This window comes from Carcharodon carcharias, chromosome 14, assembly GCF_017639515.1.
Source record: "Carcharodon carcharias isolate sCarCar2 chromosome 14, sCarCar2.pri, whole genome shotgun sequence".
Lineage (NCBI taxonomy): Eukaryota > Metazoa > Chordata > Chondrichthyes > Lamniformes > Lamnidae > Carcharodon > Carcharodon carcharias.
Genome location: NC_054480.1, coordinates 8,159,196 through 8,179,989, shown reverse-complemented (window position 1 = coordinate 8,179,989; position 20,794 = coordinate 8,159,196). Strand labels below are relative to the sequence as shown.

Genomic DNA, 20,794 nt, shown 5'->3' with positions numbered 1-20,794 from the left:
TTGCCAATCACCTTAAATCGATGTCCTCAAGTTCTCGACCCTTCTACTCTGTCCAGACCCCTCAGGATTTTGAACACCTCTATCAAATCTCCTCCCAACCTTCTTTTCTCTAAAGAGATTAGTCCCAGCTTCTCCAATCTATCCATGTAACTGAAATTCCTCATCCCTGGAACCATTCGCATGAATCTTTTCTGTACCCTCTCCAATGGCTTCACCTTCTGTGCCCAGAATCAGACACAATGCTCCATCTGGGGCTGAACCAGAGTTTCATCATTAACTCTTTGTTTCTGTATGCTGTAAAGCCCAGAATCCTGTACGCCCTTTTACCCACTCAACCTTCCCTGCGACCTTCAGCAATTTATGTGTGTATACCTGCAGATCCCTCTGCCCCTGCATCTTTTCTGGAATTGTACCCTTCATTTTTTATCGTCTCTGCTCATTCTCCCTTCCAAAATCTATCACATCACACGTCTCTGCATTAAAATTCACCTACCATGTGTCCGCCCATTCTACAACCTGTCTATGTCCTCTTGTAGTCTATCACTATTCTCCTCACACTTCTCAATGCTTCCTGGTTTTGCATCATCTTCAAATTGTGAAAGCGTGCCTTGTGTAGCCAGGTCTAAGTCATTCATACATATCAAGAAAGGCAGGTTTCCTATTGCCCAACCCATTGGCTGACCAGCCTGTTATGTGGCACTTTATCAAATCCCTTTTGGAAGTCCATGTACACCACATCAACTACATTACCCTCATCAATCCTCTCTAGTACTTCATCAAAATCATAATCAATTTAGTAAGAGGTGATTTTCCCTTAACAAGTCATTGCTGCATCTGATACCAGCTGAGACACACTGTAACTGCTCAAGGATCTGCATTCTGACGAGAGTGTGCGAGAGAAAAAGAGGACAATGAGTTTTCATTGTGAGAACAGCAAAGTTGCACTAATCAGAGAGCAGATCTGAGACTGGAGAATCAAACTGAATCTGGGTCAAAAGGCTTTAAGGAACATTGATGTTAACTAGTCTGTTTGTTTACACTCTGAACGCTTTCAATACCTAGGTACACTGGGAGGTTACAATTACATTATTCTTTATTTTCCCCTGCAGCTATATGACCAAGCTGGACAAACTCAACGAGCTAATAAAAGGAAGTATTCATAGTAACTTACCATGTCTTCAGAACACCTCAAATATTAAAGGGACAACATTTTTTGAAAAGTTAATTAACAAATAAGCATCATCGCATCGCAGCCCTGGTACGGTTTGGCATGTAATAGGATGACTCATGAAAGCACTTTCTTCCTTACAAGAGAGGAGGAGTCATAATGCTCAGGGGCCAGGAACAGTGGCTGAAGGTCTGCCCACCCTCCTAATATTGACACAGGTGGAGAAGGAAGCTCTGGGAATTGCCTGTGAGCACAGAGCCAGGTCCACAGGTTGTGGAGAGGCCGGGGCCTCGGAGGAAGGTAAGAGTCCAGTGGACAGGGGAGAGACTGGGTGAGAGTGTAAGAGATGTAGGCCATTGGCTTTTGGAATGGGATGTTTCAACCAAAAGCCCTTGTTGCTCATCCATTCACAATGCTTCTGTGAAGCAGCTTTCCATTGTGAGAAGCAACCAGAGCTCATGCACTGTGGCTTCATAATGATACCTACTACTGACATTTTCTCTTCCTCCCTCAGATGTGCCATCCTCATGACACCAGGTCTACCAGGACTCTCCCCGAGGACTCTCCCCGAGGACTCTCCCAAGACCCCTGAAGAGGAGCCGCTGACAGATACATCCGCATCACATCCTCCCTCTGCACCAAGCACCAGTGTAGACAAAGGCCCATCGGTGGGCATTATCCTGTCAGATCAGATGGTGCTGTACTGTGGCGAGGTCACACCACACTCGCCTGAGGAGCTGGCAGAGGCAGAGAGTCCAGAGGCTGCTGGCAGCCGGAGGATTGCTGGAGACCAGGACGATGCTGAGCCCGAGGTGGAGGACAGGCCTCTGGAGTTGTCCATCAGGTGGAAGATGCTGGATGTCCAGCAGGATGCGCGGGGAGATCTGGCAGAGACCCCTGAGGGTCAGCATGCCGTGGTCTCTGTCATGGAGGAGTCCCAGCGGAGTGTGAGCACTGCGTTAAGCCGGACCTCTGAGCACACCACAGAGAGAGTGGTGACTCTCATGGAGAGGCAGCTCCAGGCACTCTTTCAGGGGCTGTGTTCAGACCTGCAAGCCCACCCACTGGCATTGACCTCAGCAGGTCACTGCCAGTGTGATATATGGATGAGGTGGAGACTCAAACCAACCTCATATTGGTGGGCGAGTTGCAGCTCACATCTGCAATCTCCTCCCAGGGCGCTGTAGGCGATAGCAGCAGCTCCTCTGCCCTTCTGCCAGTGATCGTCGAATCTGGTGAGACCATGACGGTTGAGGAGTGACCAGCCATGGCGCTGGACTCTGCCACCCAGACAGGACCTGCACAGGCTCCGCCCGCCAGAGCACAGCTGCCAAGGCCATTTGTTTTATTTGTTTACAGGATGTGGACATCGCTGACTAGGCCAGCATTTATTGTCCATCCCTAATTGCCCTTGAGAAGGCGGTGGACAGGGCACCAGAGGCAGCAGACTGCCTCCAATCCAGCTGCCAGCAATGGTGGGGGTGGGGTGTGGGGGGTGCACTAAGACACAACACTGGCAAATGGAAGTTAAAGTCACTATGATCACAAAAGGGGTTGTCAAGGGTGATTTATGTTTCCTTGGCACCTGTGGACTGGTTCATTTGTTTATGTGGCTTCATTATAAAAATGTTTTATTATGTGCAACGGCATTAGGGTGTCTCATGCTTTGAAAAGGAGATTGGCCTGGGAGTTGTATGTGAAACAGAGGAAGGGATCCAAACTTTATTTCAGAGGTCAGACCTTGACTTAAGGATGACAGGATTCTCCCGTCAGGAAAGCTCATTCAGGTGGCGCTACCCTTGCCATCACCTTGACTCCTTGCATTGGAGGCCTGGCTGAAAGTTCTCAGAATCAAGGCCTCCCTCATCTCCCTGCCTCCCATAGGGATCCTCATCAGCCTCCACCTCGTCACCCGGGGGCTGCTCCAGCTCCTCCTCAGACCCATCACTTGAGTCGTTCTCTACGGCATGTGGAGCAGGTTAGCTGTCTTCATCCTCCAGTTGGGCCCCCTCTTGATAGAGTCAGATTGTGCGGAGTGCACCACACAACGACAATAAGTGGGACGCACTCTGGAGGATATTATAGGGCTTCCTCTAATCAGTCCGCGCAGTGCAACCTCATCTTGAGCAGGCCGATGGTCCCCTCAATTCCTGCCCGTGTAGAGGCATGACTTCCATTGTATCTCTCCTCCATTTCCACCCTTGGGTGTCTGAGTGAAGTCAAGAGCTACCCTTTCAGGGGATAACCTTTGTCACCCAGGGGTGGGGTGGAGTTGGTTGGTTGGGTGGGGGGGGGGTCGCGTGGTTGTGGGGTGTGGGATGGAATCAATTAGTTGCAGGGAGGTGGTCAGATGGTGGAGGGGGCTGGGTGGTCAGTTTTGGGGGGTGGATTGGGTGATCAGTCGGGGGGGGTGATCAGTGGGGAGAGTTGGTGGTCAGCGGGGTGTTGTCAGTGGGGAGTTCAGGTGGCTGGGGGGTGGTGGGTAGGGCAGGACTGGGAGGTCTGTCAAGGGGTAGGGAGGACAGTCAGATGTCCTGTGAGAAGTTGGGGGGAGCCAGGGGGTGGGGGCCAGTTGGGGGTGTCCTGTGGGGGCTCAGGGGGATAGTCAGGGTGGTGGGAGGGGAAGTGGGGGAAGCTCCCACAGGGCGGTCAGGGGAGTGGGAGTGTCCTGTGGGGTTCCGGGGTGGGAGTCAGTACTATAGTTACCCAGAAGTTAGAAATGGCTTTAATTCTTCTAATTTTTCTGGGAAGCTATTAGTGTAAGACAGCCGGAACCATTGGAAGTTTACGGTTTATGTTGTACTTTCAGATGGCTCCCATTTCAGGGCAATTGTCCAATGGAAGTTTGAACTTCCTACATGGGACTTCCAGATATGTGGGTCTCCCCAGCATATCTTTGGAGTTCTCCCCCAGTTATAAGCTCGGAAGCTAAGGGCCGTTACTTTTTAAAGATTAATCTACCAGATAATCTGAAGAATCTGAATTTATTTCTGATATGCTCTAAACTAACCTATGAAATCCCTGTTTATTACAGCAATTCGGAGGTGCAGTCTCTAAGCCAATGATCGATCTGGCCTGGGCTGTTGGCTCACATCTCAGAGTACGAGAGTTTTTTCCCCGTTAAAGAGGTTTTTTTTTTAAATACAAGTTCCAGATCTTCAATGAAAATGCAATAAGACTTTAGTGAATTACACTGGATGCAACAGAAACATGCAAACTGTTGACACCTGGATGGATAATGAACCCTCCAACGCTCGATGGCCATCGCAGGATAACATTCATTTCTCGCCAAAGGGCCAATAATTAGATGAGCTCAGAGGGCCCTTGGGGTTTCAAACCCAATCATCTGACCTTGCATTCCACAGAAACAATAGCGCCCCCCCTTCGGGGACTGATGGTTGAATTTCATCTCCAAAACCTCAGGGCACTGGCCTACTAAACACTTTGTTTAAAAGTACACTCCAATCCCAGGGCAATGCAATAGGGTCACCAAATCACAAGATTATAAGAAACAGGGTGAGGGGGGGAGGCCATTTGGCCCATCAAGTTGGATTCAATAAGATCTATGGTTGTGTTCTTCACTTCACTCCGCTTTCCTGCTGGTTCCCCATAACCCCTGACTCCCCTGTCTGAGGCAGCCTCACTGCTCTCCGGGATAGAGAATACCAAAGCCCAATGACCCTTTGATAGAAGAAATTCCTCCTCATCTCCATCCTAAATGAGAGACCTCTTATTTTGAAACTGTGCCCCTAGTTCTAGATTCCTCCATTAGAGGATACATCCTCCAAGCAGGCACCCAGGCAAGCCCCCTCAGAGTCTTGTATGTTTCACTAAGTTCATCTCTCATTCTTCTAAACTCCTAGGAATTTGATTTTGGTTGAATTCCTCACTCAGGATATTAAGAGGTCAATTATCTCAGTTGGCCAGAGTGTAGTGCAGAATTACACCATCAGGGTGTGTTCAACCCCTTTACTGGCTGGGGTTGTTCTTGGAGCCTGCCTCCTTGCGTTGCCCTAGATGGCATGAGCCTTGATTAGCAACATGTGGGCAATGAGTATGCTTCACGAACTGTGTTATGACCAGTCCCCAAGCAAAGTTCCCCAATTTGTTAAGATCCCAGACAAGGAACCCCAAACTATGATGCTGCCGGATGAGAAGGAATGAGCTGGCTCCCCTTCTTTATTCAACCCCCTTGGTTGGTCACAACAAGGTTAATTTAAAAGGGACCCCTCCCCTGGTGGATACCTTTTCTCAGTCCAAATGTATTTATGTTTCATAAGGGGCCAATTTAACCAGATAGTCTTGAGTCAAAGAGTTTATTAGATACTAAACATGAGAAAAAAATAATAAAAATGCAACACAGATGCACACAGGTTAGAAATGAGAAAGTGAGTCCAAAAATAAGAGTTACAAGATATATGAATCAGTCCTTTGGCTTGTCTGTGAGGAGTAGATGACAACATTGCAGCCATTAAGTTGGGCTGGTTCTGGTCGTGCTGTCTTTGACAATTGAGCATTTGGGTTGGAGATTCTTGGTTCTGCAGGTTAGCTGAAAGGAGTTGTCCTGTTTCCTTTTTGACTGTGGCTTTGCTGACTTGTGACTTGCTTCCAGCAATGAGAGAGACAGAGGGCATTTTGCCTGCAAGCACAGGGATGCCTTGTTGAGGTTCTTCAACTGTAAGCTTCACAGCACACACTAGCACCAGAACAGAACACCAAAACTAAGCACACAGAACTAGGGTTGCAGTTGGCTTTTTTAAACCCCTTTGCTTGGGTATTCCTGGAAGGAAAAAAGCAAACATGTCTTTCACCTGGATCTGTTTCCTTTTCAACTCAGTTCATGTTCACAGCCTGGGATATAACTCAACAGGAGGTGATTTCGGTTGAGATGGTAATTATTTTCCATGTCTCATCCACCACAGGAGATTACAGTCCTGATTGCATTGTATCTTTTCCTTTGAAGTGCCTTTGTCTGAAGTAGGCCGTGTCACACCATTTAGGTGCATAACTCCATTCTCTCTGAACTAGCTGGTCAAGTAATCCATGTAGAAGTCTTCCAGCAAGTGGTTACCTTACAGTCTCAGCCTTTGCATGTATTTCGTTTTTTAAAAACACATGTCTTACTTTAAAGTTCAATATACTCATAATTAATTCAGGGATAGGATCTGTGGTCATGACAACAGAAAGAATCAGAATATTTCTCTTTTCAAAATGACAGGTAGGCACATCCTGGCCCCACTAACTTTGGGGGCACTTCCCCAGCAAGATAAGATGGTTTGTTTTGGGCATTCAGATTAACCACGTGTCCTGACTGCATGATAGACTGAACCTCTAGGAGCACATATAGCACTGGGAGAAATGGGTGTGCACAACACTGAACTGTCAGCTCTGGTTAGGAATCTCAGGATCTGGGGGCTCTGCAGCAAGATCTGATGCCAAATACGAATAGCTACACCAATAATCAATCTAAGATAATTAGAATCATAATGTGGTTCATTTACACTTGCTGGAAGTGACATACATTCATACTCGGGGATCCATCCTCTGCAAACAAAAGGAATATGTTTAAACCTTGCACTTTTTTTTGAATTACCCAGGAGTTTGGGGAGCCGAGAATTCTCTGTTGCTTCTCCATGGCAACGCCTCGGCCAATTAGAGTTGACTTGCCAACCAATCAGCACCCTTTTCTCCCGTGGCATAAATGGTTGTGATTGTTTGAAATTTGACATTCTTGGGTTTGTCCTGATGAGTGCAAGACAAAAAGCTTCGGCATCATGGCTCTCTTTTCAGCAAGATTAAAGTTCTGTACTACCAAGTGACTCTTTGATACCAAAGTCCATCAGTCCAATTGACAGATGCCCTCACCGGTGACATAATCCTGTGCAGTACAGGCACCCAGCACAAGCTTGCTTTGATTTTAGGGCTTTTAGTTGCATAACTCCAGAATAAAGTGAGGGAAGGAATGAGCAAATTTCCAGTCCAACGTAACCTTCCTTATATCCCTGGATCATATTAACTGATTTTATTTCAGAAGCTAATGATATCTCAAATTTTCTTCTGGGATAATGCTCAAGTTGGAGATTATTATCAGGGTATCTATCACACGGTTAATTATTAAGAAGGAGTTGCTTTATATAGCGATTTTCACTAAGTGCCTCAAAGTGCTTTACAGGCAATGAAGTACCTTTGGAGTGTAGTTACTGTTGTAATGTAAGGAACATGGCAGTTAATTTGCAGACAGCAAAATCCCACATACAGTAATGTTGATAGTGACCAGGTAATCTTGTGTTGTTCATTGAGGGCTCAATATTGGCCAAGATACCAGAGATAAACTCCTGCTCTTCTTCAAAATTGTGCTATGGGATTGTTTATGTCCAGCCGAACAAGCAGATGGGACCTCGGGTTAACTTCTCTCCTGAAAGCTGGCATCTCCAACAATGCAGCACTCCCTCACCACTGCACTGGCGTGTCAGCCTGGTTATTGTACTGAAGCCCTGAAGCACAGAACCTTGTGATCAGAGGCAAGTGTGCTACCAGGGGAGACACAGCTGAGGCAATAAGCTTTCTTTGTTCCTTCAATCAGTCTATAATCACCGGGCTGGAAACCAATTTCATATCTCTGGAATAAAAAATGTTGTGAATTGCAGAGTACATGAAGTATTAAAGAATTATAGAATCCTACAGTAGATGAAGAGGCCATTTGGCCCATTGTGCCTGTGCCAGTGTTTGAAAGACCCATCCAATTAGTCCCACTTTGCACCACCCACCCTGAATCATAGAATCACACAGTGTAGAAGAGGCACTTCGGCCCATCGAGTCTGCACTGACCCTGCCGCTCTTCTCCCGCGTGGTATTCCTTTTCAAGTATTTATCCAATTCCTTTTTGGAAGTTATTATTGAGTCGGCTTTCATTATCCTTTCAGGCAGCACATTCCAGATCATAACCCCTCTGTTTTTTTTATCAATTGCCTTAAATCTGTGCCCTCTGTTTACTGACCCTCCTATAACCGTGGGATGGAATGTTTTAATATCCAGCATCTGCGCTCTCCAAGGCCAGATGTTGCATGAAGTCACCTTGTCCTGGCACACGCCATGATCGCAATTCACTGCTGTGCTAGCCTGACATCTCTACATATCACAATTGGCTCGCTTGAGTCAGATTTCAATTTATTGTTGACTTGGGCTAAATTTTGGGTAGTTTTCCACTGCAAAACTACAGGAACTCAAATCAGGATGGAGACAGCTCCTTTCACACAGAATCTGTATCCCCACCCCCCGGAGCACGAGTGGAGGGTGCATCCCAGGCTAAAGAAACCAGGTTCTAAGCTACCCTACCACCTGGCTCCTCTACTTACTGACAATAGTTAAGAATGTATCATATACGAAATGGCTCATTACCCTTCCTAACAGGACTGTGGGTGTACCTACACCACATGGACTGCTGCGGTACAAGAAAGCAGCTCAGCACCACCTTCTCAAGGGCAACTAGGGATGGGCAATAAATTCTGGCACAGCATTGGGATAGATTTCAAACAGATCTAGCAACTCAAGACTAGGCATTCATGAGGAGCAGCAGCAGCAGAATTGTACTCGAACACAATCTGTAACCTCATGGCCCAGCATATCCCTCACTCTACCATTACCATCAAGCCAGGGGATCAACCCTGGTTCAATGAAGAGTGCAGGAGGACATGTCAGGAGCAGCACCAGGCATACCTAAAAATGAGGTGTCAACCTGGTGAAGCTATAACACAGGACTACTTGTGTGCCAAACAGCATAGGCAACAAGTAATAGACAGAGCTAAGCGATCCCACAACCAATGGACCAGATCTAAGCTCTGCAGCCCTGCCACATCCAGCTGTGAATGGTGGTGGACAATTAAACAATTCACTGGAGGAGGAGGCTCCACAAATATCCCCATCCTCAATGATGGAGGAGCCCAGCACATCAGTGCAAAAGATAAGATTGAAGCATTTGCTACAATCTTCAGCCAGAAGTGCCGAGTGGATGATCCATCTCAGCCTCCTCCGGAGGTCCCCAGCATCACAGACGCCAGTCTTCAGCCAATTAAATTCACCCCATATGATATTAAGAAACCGCCAAAGGCCCTGGATACTGCAAAGGCTATGGGCCCTGACAATATTCCAGCAATAGTGCTGAAGACTTGTGCTCCAGAACCAGCAGTGCCCCTAGACAACTACAACACTGGCATCAACCCAAATATGTGGAAAGTTGCTCAGGTATGTCCTGTACACAAAAAGCAGGACAAATCCAACCCGGCCAATTACTGCTCCATCAGTCTACTCTCGATCATCCAGTATTGGAAGAGGCTACCTGACAGTGCTATCAAGCAGCACTTGCTTAGCAATAACCTGCTCCATGATGCTCAGTTTGGGCTCCAACAGGGCCACTCAGCTCCTGACCTCATTACAGCCTTGGTTCAAACATGGACGAAAGAGCTGAACTCCTGAGGTGAGGTGAGAGTGACTGCCCTTGACATCAAGGCAGCATTTGACCGAGTGTGGCATCAAGGAGCCCTCGCAAAACTGGGGTCAATGGGAATCAGGGAGAAAACTCTCTGTTGGTTGGAGACATACCAAGCACAAAGGAAGATGGTTGTGGTTGTTGGAGGTCAATCATCTCAGCTCCAGGACATCACTGCAGGAGTTCCTCAGGGTAGTGTCCTCGGCCCAACCATCTTCAGTTGCTTCATCAATGACCCTCCTTCCATCATAAGGTCAGAAGTGGGGATGTTCGCTGATGATTGCACAATTTTCTGCGCCATTCGCGACTCTTCAGATACTGAAACAGTCCATGTCCAAATGCAGCAAGACCTGGACAATACCTAGGCTTGGCCTGACAAGTGGCAAGTAACATTCATGCCACACAAGTGTCAGGCAATGACCATCTCCAACAAGAGAGAATCCAACATTGCCCCTTGATGTTCAATGGCATTACCATCACTGAATCCCCCAGTATCAACATCCTGGGGGTTACCATTGACTAGAAACTGAACTGGACTAGCTATATAAATACTGTGGCCGCAAGAGCAGGTCAGAGGCTAGGAATGGTGCGACGAGCAATTCATCTCCTGACTCCCAAAGCTTGTCCACTATCTTAAAGGCACAAGTCAGGAGTGTGATGGAACACTCCCCACTTGCCTGGATGAGTGCAGCTCCCACAACACTCAAGAAGCTTGACACCATCCAGGACAAAGCAGCCCCCTTGATTGGCACCACCTCCACAAACATTCACTCCCTCCACCACTGATGCACAGTAGCAGCAGTGTGTACCATCTACAAGATGCACTGCAGGAATTAAGCAAGGCTCCTTCGACAGCACCTTCCAAACCCACGACTACTGCCATCTAGAAGGATAAGGGCAGCAGATAGATGGGAACACCATCACCTGGAAGTTCCCCTCCAAGTCACTCACCATCCTGACTTGGAAATATATCGGCCGTTCCTTCACTGTCGCTGGGTCAAAATCCTGGAACTCCCTCCCGAACAGCACTGTAGGTGTACCTACACCACATGGACTGCAGCAGTTCAAGAAGGCAGCTCCCCACCACCTTCTCAAGGGCAACTGGGGATGGGCAATAAATGCTGGGCCCAGCCAGCGAAGCCCACATCCTGTGAATGGATTTTTAAAAAACCTGAAACATTCATGACATTTATTTTTTTTCAGTATAGGTCAATGGGCCGCACTCAGGGTCAGTGGGTAGCGCTCAGGGTCAGTGAGCAGGACTCAGGGTCAGTGGGTAGCACTCAGGGTCAGTAGGTAGTGCTCAGGGTCAGTGGGCAGGACTCAGGGTCAGTGGGCAGCACTCAGGGTCAGTGGGCAGGTCTGAGGGTCAGTGGGCAGGACTGAGGGTCAGTGGGCCACACTCAGGGTCAGTGGGTAGCACTCAGGGTCAGTGGGCATCATTCAGGGTCAGTGGGCCACACTCAAGGTCAGTGGGCAGCACTCAGGGTCGGTGGGCAGCACTCAGGGTCAGTGGACAGCACTCAGGGTCAGTGGGCAGGACTCAGGGTCAGTGGACAGCACTCAGGGTCAGTGGGCAGCACTCAGGGTCAGTGGGCAGCACTCAGGATCAGTGGGCAGAACTCAGGGTCAGTGGGCAGGACTCAGGGTTAGGTGGGTGAAGCTTTCAGGACCACCCCAGCTTCTTGAGCACAAAAATCGAGGCTGATACTTCCATGCAGTACTGAGGGAGTCCTGCACTGTCAGAGGTGCCAATTTTCAGATGAGATGTTAAATTAGGACTCATCTGCTCTCTAAAGTAGATTTAAGTGATCCCATGGAACCATTTGGAAGATGACAGGGGAGTTCTCCCTGGCCAATATTCGTTCTTAAATCAACATCACTGAAAAAAGAAAATTTGTATCACATTGCTATTTGTGGAAGCTTGCTGTGCACAAATTGGCTCCTATGTTCCCTACATTACAATGGTAATTACACTTCAAAGGTACCTCATTGGCTGGAAAGCACTCGAGACTTCCTGAGTTTGTAAAAGATACTTCATCAATTAAAGTTTGTTCGTCTTTCCTGACTGGTTTTGAGGAGTTCTGACCTGAGTCAATGTCCTCAGAAACGTTGTAGCTTTAAAACCAGAGTGAGTGCTTACTTCAAAAACAATTCCTTAGCTGTGGAGCACTTTGAAACGTCCAGGGGCTGAAAGGAGCAATTTCTTTCTTATCACTTCTGACAGATATTGGACACGCAGAAATAAGGGAGTTGGGGAACCCCCAGCACACAGGAATGCAAAGTCTAACAGAGAGCTCTGGGGTTTGTTAACAAAACACCAATGATTGGGAAATTCATCTTTCACAAGTGTTATCTTCAAACAGGAGCTAAATTACAGGGGCCATCAACAGAAGGTGTTGAAAGATTTGGTGGCTGTGGGATAAAACAGCTGCTAAAAAAATTTGATTGAGTGCTAGATTTAGTTAAGCAAATTGTTCTTTCTCTCTCTGTATGTCTCTGTCTCTCTCCCCCTATCCCAGCCTCCCTCTTATGTAGAGAAAAATTATCTCAACACCTCATCATAGATGCAGCAGGCCCAGGGTCTTCTCCGTTCAATCACCAAGTGTTGTACCATCGGAAGCAAACTAGAACCAACTTGTGAAACTTTTAGAAGTGAGCAATTGTCCCTGTGGGTGATGGACGAATTCTGTCTATTTCAGCTTCCACCTGACCTCCTCACACCGCTGCAATTGTTTCATGGGCTCATGTCACTGAAACCCTTCTCATGCCCCACCTATGGAATTCTGTGAATCTGCTTTCTACTGAGATTATCTGATGTATCAGGGCTGATTTACAGTGTTTACTTTGTGTTTGAACAGGACGGAGCCGCGGTGATTTATCAGCTCTGAGAAAACAAATTTGCCCAATTTGTTTGGCAATTGTTCTTTCAGAAGTATGTTAAAATCTGCGACCTCTATCACCCAGAAGGACAAGGGCAGCAGATAGGCACCACATGGAAGTTCCCCTCCAATTCACTCACCATCCTGACTTGGAAATATATCGCAGTTCCTTCACTGTCGCTGGGTCAAAATCCTGGAACTCCCTCCTTAACAGCACTGTGGGTATACCTACACCACATGGACTGCAGCAGTTCAAGAAGGCAGCTCACCCACCACCTTCTCAAGGGCAATTAGGGGTGGGCGATAAATGCCGGCTCAGCCAGTGATGCCCAAAATTTTAATAAGTACAGCACAATTCCAAGTCTTCTGTGAAATACTACATGGAGAATTAGGGCAGGAAAATGTTTGGAATGAATCACAGGAGAAAAATGTCAGGACATGTGACAGCTCAGCATTTACAGACAAAAATGTTAATGCACCAAGATCATTAATATACATCAGGAAAAGCAAGGGTGCCAATACCGACACCTGGGGAACTCCACTACAAACCTTCCTCCAGCCGGAAAAATATCTTCTCTGCTTCCTATTTTTCAGCCAATTTTGTATCCATGTTGCCACTGTGCCTTTTATTCCATGAGCAATAACTTTCTCAAGCCCGTTGTGTGACTGTGTGTATCTAATGTGCTTGGGGGAGGCTGTGGTATTGTCACTGGACTGGTATTCCAGAGACCCAGGGTAATGTTCTAGGGACCTGGGTTCAAATCCTACCACAACAGATAGTGAAATTTGAATTCAAAAAAATAAACCTGGAATTAAAAGTCTAATGACAACCATTGTCATTAAAAAACTCATCTGGTTCACTAAGGTCCTTTAGAGAAAGAAATTGTCTGGCCTGCTTGTGACTCCAAACCAACAGCAATGTGGTTGACCTTAGACAAGGGCAGTTAGGGATATGGGTAATAATTGCTGGCCTAGCCAGGGATGCCCACATCCCATAAATGAATTTAAAAGAAAAAGCCCAAGGCCAGAAACTCACCCATGGCAGAGCTGATCACCAGCTGTGTGCCGCCATTATACATCAGACGCATTCCGTAGTGCTCCCTGTGTGGGCAGGGGTAAGAGGGAGTGTTGCGAAAGAGCGCAGCAATTAAATACATATCAAAACTTTTTAACAAAGAAAGAGAAAAATTATTCAGACGTGTCCCCTCGTGTGACAGTTTCACATGAGCTGGGACAGTTTTGTCAACTTGGCAAAATGTGTTTACTGATTTTATTAAAAAAACCTTCAGGAAGCCTCACCCTGCCCCGTGGACGAGGTTTCCTGAAAAACGCGAAGGTTGCTTGGGCTTTTCACCTGCACCCCCACCCCCCCTACCCACCCCCCGCCCCCCACCGCCGACTTTAAGGATGGACGGGCAGCGCTGTTAATTAGCTTAATTAGTTCCCTAATGGCCTTAATAGGCCTTTGACAGTCCGGTGGGTGCGTAGCCCCCTCTGGTGTGTGCCCCCCAAACAAAATATCGAAATGATGCGCGATGGTGCCAGGCGCATGCCCATCGTCATCCCGTGTCATTTTGCGGGTCGGTGTGTTGGACCCCACCCCCCCCACACCCCCCCCGCCCCCCCCACCCCAACAACACGCCGACGGCAATATTCTGTCCCAGGTGCACCACATCCACAGCATTACCCTCGTCGACCTTTTCTGTTACCTCTTCAAAAAAACTCCAGCAAGTTAGTGAAACATGATTTCCCCTTTAGAAATCCATGCTGGCTCTTCCCTATCAACCCATATTTTTCCAATTCCTAATTCTATCCCAAATAACTTTGGGTGGGGGTGAAGGGTGGGGCCACCCTCTCCTGCTTCTGCGGCCCCGCCCCCTACCCAACTCCTTCCACAGCACCGCTCCGGCTCCTTCCGTGCCCCCACACCACCCCCCCCACCCCCCCCACCCTCCCACCAGCCCCCCCCACCCCCCACCCTTCCCCAACTCCTTTCTGCAAATTTCCCATTCTTGCCTCCCACATTTAAGTCCAAACCATTAATATACACAACACACAGCAAGGGCCCCAACACTGAGCCCTGTGGAACGCCACTGGAAACTGCTTTCCATTCACAAAAACATCCATCGATCATTACCCTTTATTTCATGTCACTGAGCCAATTTTGGATCCAACCCACCACCTTCCCCTGTATCCCATGGGATCTCACTTTTCTGACCATTGCCACGTCAAATGCTTTACTAAAACCAACGTAGACAGCATCCACTACACTACCCTCCTCAATCCTCTTTGTTACTTTCTCAAAGAATTCTATTAAGTTAGTAAGACATAATCTTCCTCTAACAAAGCCATGCTGACTGTCCCTGATCAACTCATTCCTTTCTAAGTGACAATTTATCCTGTCCGTCAAAATTGATTCCGATAATTTGACCACCACAGAAGTCAGACTAACCAGCCTATAATTTTCTGGCCTATCACTCACATACTTTAAATAATGGTACAACTTTCACAGATCTGCAATCCTCTGGTACCTCACCTGTATTTGGTGAGGATTGGAAAATGATCTTCAGAGCATCTGCTTTTTCAACCCTGGCTTCCTTCAACAGATGGGATACAATCCACTTGGCGCTGGTGATTTATCCACCTTCAAGGGTGTTAGCCCCTCCAGTACTTCCTCTCTCACTTTGCTTATTGTACCTAATGTTTTGCTCCCTTCCTCTTTACCTAGAATGCCTGCATCATCCATCCCCTTAGTGAAGACAGAGACAATATACTCATTGAGAACCCTGCCCACATCTTCAGCGTCAACACGCAAGTTACCATGTACATCTCTGACAGGCCCTACCCTGTCCTTAGTTATCCTCTTGGTGAAACATATTTGGATTTTCTTTGATCTTACTTGCCAATACTTATTCATATCAGCTCTTTGCTTTCCTAATTTCCATTTTTACTTCACCCCTGCACTTTCTATTCTCCTCTAGTATTAAGCTTTTTACAACTGCGATAAATTCTCTTTCTGCTTTATCTTACCCTATGTGCTTCTGGATAACCAGCAGGGGCTCTAGATTTGGCAGTACCACCCTTTTTCTTTGTTGGGACATGTCTACACTGTGCCTGTAGAACCTGGCTTTGCCTCCCACTGATTTGACACTGTTTTCCCTTCTAGTAGCTGGCTCACCTCTCAGCTTTGTAAAATTTGTCTTCCCCAATTTAGAAATTTTACTCCTGTTCTATCTTTGCTCTTTTCTATAATGGTGCTAAACATAACTGTGTTATTGTTACTATCTCCAGAATGGTTCCCCACCTGCCCAGCTTCATTTCCTAAGACTAAATCTAGAATTGCACTCCCTCTCGCTGGGCTTATTATGTGTTGGCTGGAAAAGTTCTCTTGAACGCAGTTCAGGAATTTTTCACCCTTCACACTGTTCATATCCCAATTGATATTAGGGTAGCTGAAGTCTCTGACTATTACTTCCCTAATGTTTTGCACACAGAAATTTGCCTATTTGCTCTTCCAATTTCCTTCCCCTATTTGAGGGTCTATAGCACACTCCTAGCAGTGTAGCTGCCCCTTTTTTATTTCTCAGCTCAACCCATATGGCACAATTTGGTGCTTCATTTAGTATATCATCCCTTCTCACAGCTGTAATTATTTCTTTAACCAAAACTACCACACCCTTACCTTTTTAGACCCCTTTCTATCCTGCCTGAAAATTCTATACCCAGGGATGCTGAGCTGCCATTTTTGCCCCCACTTTAAGCCAACTTCCCATGTCATGCTGCCATGTATCTATCTGTGCCTTTAGCTCATCAGCTTTATTTGCTCGTTGCATTTATATATGCACCTTTAGCACTGCCAAATTCCTGCGCTGTGCACTTTTTAACCTGTGCTTCTCCTGTCTTTGTGAGTTACTCACTAATTCTCCATCTCCCATTCCCTGCCCTGAATTTGCCCTCAGGTTCCAGTCCTGCACTAGCTACCTAGTTCTCTTGGACTGGCTGGCGATCACCCATTCCCTTTCTGCTGCCACAAGCTCTGAAACCCAGAGCTCAAGGTTCTGGAACTGGTGACACTTCCTGCACATGTGGTCGTCTAGGACACCGGTAGCATTCACGACTTCCCACATATTGTAGGACACGCATTCCGCACGACCAAGTTATCCTGCCATTGCTTCAATTTACTGTTCTTATGTTAACTTCATTTTATTTTGGTTTATTTATACTACTTTATTTTATCTGGCCTTATCTTAACTTTACTTCCCGATTGCTTGTGTTTCTTACTGAAATCTAAGTAGCTCCTTATTTTAAGAAAATGCGTTTTTCTAATTTTCAGCTACTTGAAGAACCCCCTGCTGACAGCAGTTTCTCACCAACCAATGAACTTGTGTTCCTCCTTTGATGTCACTCTTGGATGCTTTCAAAACTCAGCCCTCTTGTGCAGCTTTTCAACTCCTGCTCTCCTACAGGCTGAGAAAGAAAAGGAGAAGAGCACCTTCCTCCCTGAACTCCCTTCTCACCAAATTCACAGCAATTCCACTCTGTTACTGGATCAAGCCAGTAACTTCTCTACTCTTTCTCTGGCAGTAATCAGATTGATTTTTCTCAATCCAATTCAACATTAAATCTGTCGAAATGTTTTGGGCTTTGTTAGAATCATATCTCTCGAGACTGAAGTTTTCTTTTACAAAATGGAAGGATTTGGCATGATCTGGAAATGTGGATGCTAACCTGGGATCTTCTTTAAAAGAAGGTCATAAATTCACCTTGGAACTGTAAACAAGCAATTGCCAAACCTTTATGGTACTTGAGAAGGAGTTGTCTGTTTGTGTTGAACTGCAAAGCACTTTAATTCATGAAAACCGGGAGACAAAATGAAAATCACATGGGAGAGAGAAAAAAAACTTAAGTTGTGAACCTGCTTGTTTTGAAGGGAGTCTTGTTGGAGAACAAGCTGAGAAAGGAAGGCTACCTTGACTGGCTCCCTCTCTCTACCTTGCCTAAAATTGTGTGTGGTTATCAACCTGTAGCCAAAGACCCCTCACCTGAGTGTAACTGGTCTGAGTTTAGACCTGCAAAGCTGAACCAGTGGTGGGAATTTCCACCACTACGGGGACCAGCAGCTCATCTGCACATGAGAGAACTCCAGATCGACAGTGTCGAGACCCTGTGGACTTCACCGTTTATTTTATAATGCCCATCCTCCAAAACCTCTGCAGAAAGACTCTATCTGTCTGTCCTTTGTTTGTCTGTGTGTCTGCTGGGGGAATGCTTTAAGAAAAGGTAAATAGGTATATTTCCAATTCCAATTGTGTGTTAACCAGTTCTTACAGCTTGTTAAAAGAAATTCTGTTTTAAAGTAAATTAATCACTCTGAGTTTTGAAAGAAGCCTGGTCAGAGTCTATTTTCTTGGTGGGGTACAAGAGATGTTAGTACACAATTGGCCATTTTGGTGAGAAAATTAAACATTTAAATTAATGATATGGCCTGTGGAGTAGTGGGGCTTGATAACTTGCACACTCCTCCCATCCCGGTCATAACAGCTTATTCACAAATAGCCGCTGCCGCCATGTTGTGACTTCCGATTTTCTAAAGTTCAAAATAATCATACTTTTAGAGTCAAAAATGCTGGGCCTTATCTGAATGTACCTTGCAGTTCTCCATGTGTCTGATGGGACTGATATATTGTTGCTTGGCATCTGACTACAGTTCAGCAGTAACTGCAGCACACTGGATGTACATCCACAAAGCAATAGTTTTTTTTTAATTCATGGGACGTGAGTGTCACTGGCTGGCTGGGCCAGCATTTATTGCCCACTGAACAAGGGCAGTTAAGAGTCAAAGACAAAGCAGGTAAGGACAGCAGATTTCCTCCCCTAAAGGACATTAGTGAACCAGATGGGTTTTCATGACAATGGTTTAATGGTCATCATCAGCCTGTTAATTCCAGATTTTGTACTGAATTCAAATTTCACCATCTGCCTTGCTGGGGTTTGAACCAGGTCTCCGGTGCATTACCCTGGGTCTATGGAATACCATTAGGATGCCAGCTCCCCCAGTAATTAGCTCCTAACTCTTTATGAATAATATAACAACATAACAGAAGAGACATTGGTCAGGACACCAGGCAAACTCTCTGTTTTTCCTCAAGTCTGAAAAGCATCTCTTCCAAGATAACACTGCGGATATACATCAACAAACCAAAGTAAAATAAATGAACTGTCATCAGATTGGATCCTGAATTGAGCAGAACTTACAGCTAGAATAACAAATTCCTTGTGTCCCAGCGTGATGACTAATTTCCTATCATACGTCTGAGTTAGCAACTTACGGGAACTGCACTGAACAAGAAATAATCCAATTGGTTTGTTCTCACAACTTCCTAATATTGATGGAGGCATATCAAGAAAAACAACATCAATTACTTACATTTATGTAGCACCTTTAACATTGTAAAGCATCCTAAGGTGCTTCTTGGAGTATTATTAAACAAGATTTGAAACTGAGCAACATGAGGAGATATCAGGACAGATGAACAAAAATTTGGTCTAGAGATGTTGGTTTTAAGGATTGTCTTTAGGGAGGAGAGAGAGGTTTAGAGAAGGAATCCCAGAGCTTTGGGTCTAGGCAGCTGAAGTTATGGACACCAATAATGGCAAAATAAAATTGAGGGTACTGAGAGGGCCAGAATTGGAGGAGTACAGAAATATTGGAGGGTTGTGCAGCTGGAGGTGGTTACAGAGATTAGGAGAGGTGAGGTCATAGAGGAATTAGAGAGCAAAGATACGAAATTTCATAATTTATCTCCTTGAGTCTGGTCCACCATTCAATTAAAATGTGGCTGATCTGAGTTGACACCTCCGGAGAGGAGCTGGGCACTTGTCCTAGCAACCGTTTCATTTTTATAGCAATTCTCTCTCCAAAAAAGTCTTTCATAATGTATAAGCAACCTGCTGCTTATAGCTGAGACTCTGTCACCATCTGCTGGTCATTGTTCAACGAATAATCCAAATCCACAACTGAATAGTGATACTGGTGTCCAGTTACTGACACGGTTTTGACATTTGCTGATACTGGGGATTGGTCAGAATGAAATGCTACACCCAGCTCTGCAGCTGTAATTTCAACTGGCATCAGTTTCCTTCATCCTCCTTAACCTGAGACCCTTCTAGCAGCTCGTGTGTCAGTTCCAGCTCTCTCAGGCTGTGGTTCAGGTTGAGAGCTATTCTCCTATTAAAGGAATATAACCCTGTACGTCCATGAGTATTGGACTTAAGGTCACCAACAGTGGTTGGACCTATTCCTGGAGGTTTTATCATATGACACCCCTCATTCCATTCAAACAATTTTTTATCGCATCTCCAATACTCTTGAAATTAACAAACAAAAATATTCAAAGAAATTGATAAGAATAATTATTGCCCACCTTTATTTTCCCTTGAACCACTACATTTTTCTGTAGCTATCATGCCTATGCAGGTGAACCCACACATGTATGAAAATGAATGATACACTTTTTAAATAGCAACATGGAGAATGGACAATCTGCATTATAACAAGATAGTGACCTCCCTGCTTCTCTGCAAATTTACGTGAAACTTTTCTTTTTAAGATATAGGAGCAGAAATTAGGCCATTCGGTCCATCGAGTCTGCTCCACCATTCAATCATGGCTGATAAGTTTCTCAACCCCATTCTCCCGCCTTCTCCCCGTTAACCTTTGATCCTCTTACCAATCAAGAACCTATCTATCTTGGTCTTAAATACACTCAATGACCTGGCCTCCACAGCCTTCTGTGGCAATGAATTCCATAGATTCACCACTCTCTGGCTAAAGAGGTTTCTCCTCATCTCTGTTCTAAAAGGTCTTCCCTTTACTCTGAGGCTGTTCCTACTAATGGAAACATCTTCCCCACGTCCACTCTATCTAAGTCTTTCAGTATTCTGTAAGATTCAATCAGATCCCCCCCCCTCATCCTTCTAAACTCCATCGAGTATAGACCCAGAGTCCTCAAACGTTCCTCATATGTTAAGCCTTTCATTCCCGGGATCGTTCCCGTGAACCTCCTCTGGACCCTCTCCAGGGCCAGCACATCCTTCCTGAGATATGGGGCCCAAAATTGCTCACAATATTCTAAATATGGTCTGACCAGAGACTTATAAAGCCTCAGCAGCACATCCCTGCTTTTATATTCTAGTCCTCTCGAAATAAATGCCAACATTGCATTTGCCTTCCTAACTACCGACTCAACCTACAAGTTA

At 45.9% G+C, this 20,794-nt stretch overlaps 1 long non-coding RNA gene across 1 annotated transcript in view; it reads right to left on the bottom strand.

Moving 5' to 3' along the window:
* Positions 1–5,470: 5,470 nt before the first annotated feature.
* LOC121286893 overlaps positions 5,471–20,794 on the bottom strand; it is a 38,858-nt gene continuing 23,534 nt past the window's right edge. The window contains exon 3 of the long non-coding RNA XR_005945096.1: positions 5,471–7,787. This is a non-coding gene — a long non-coding RNA (uncharacterized LOC121286893). The remainder of the gene's footprint in view (positions 7,788–20,794) is intronic.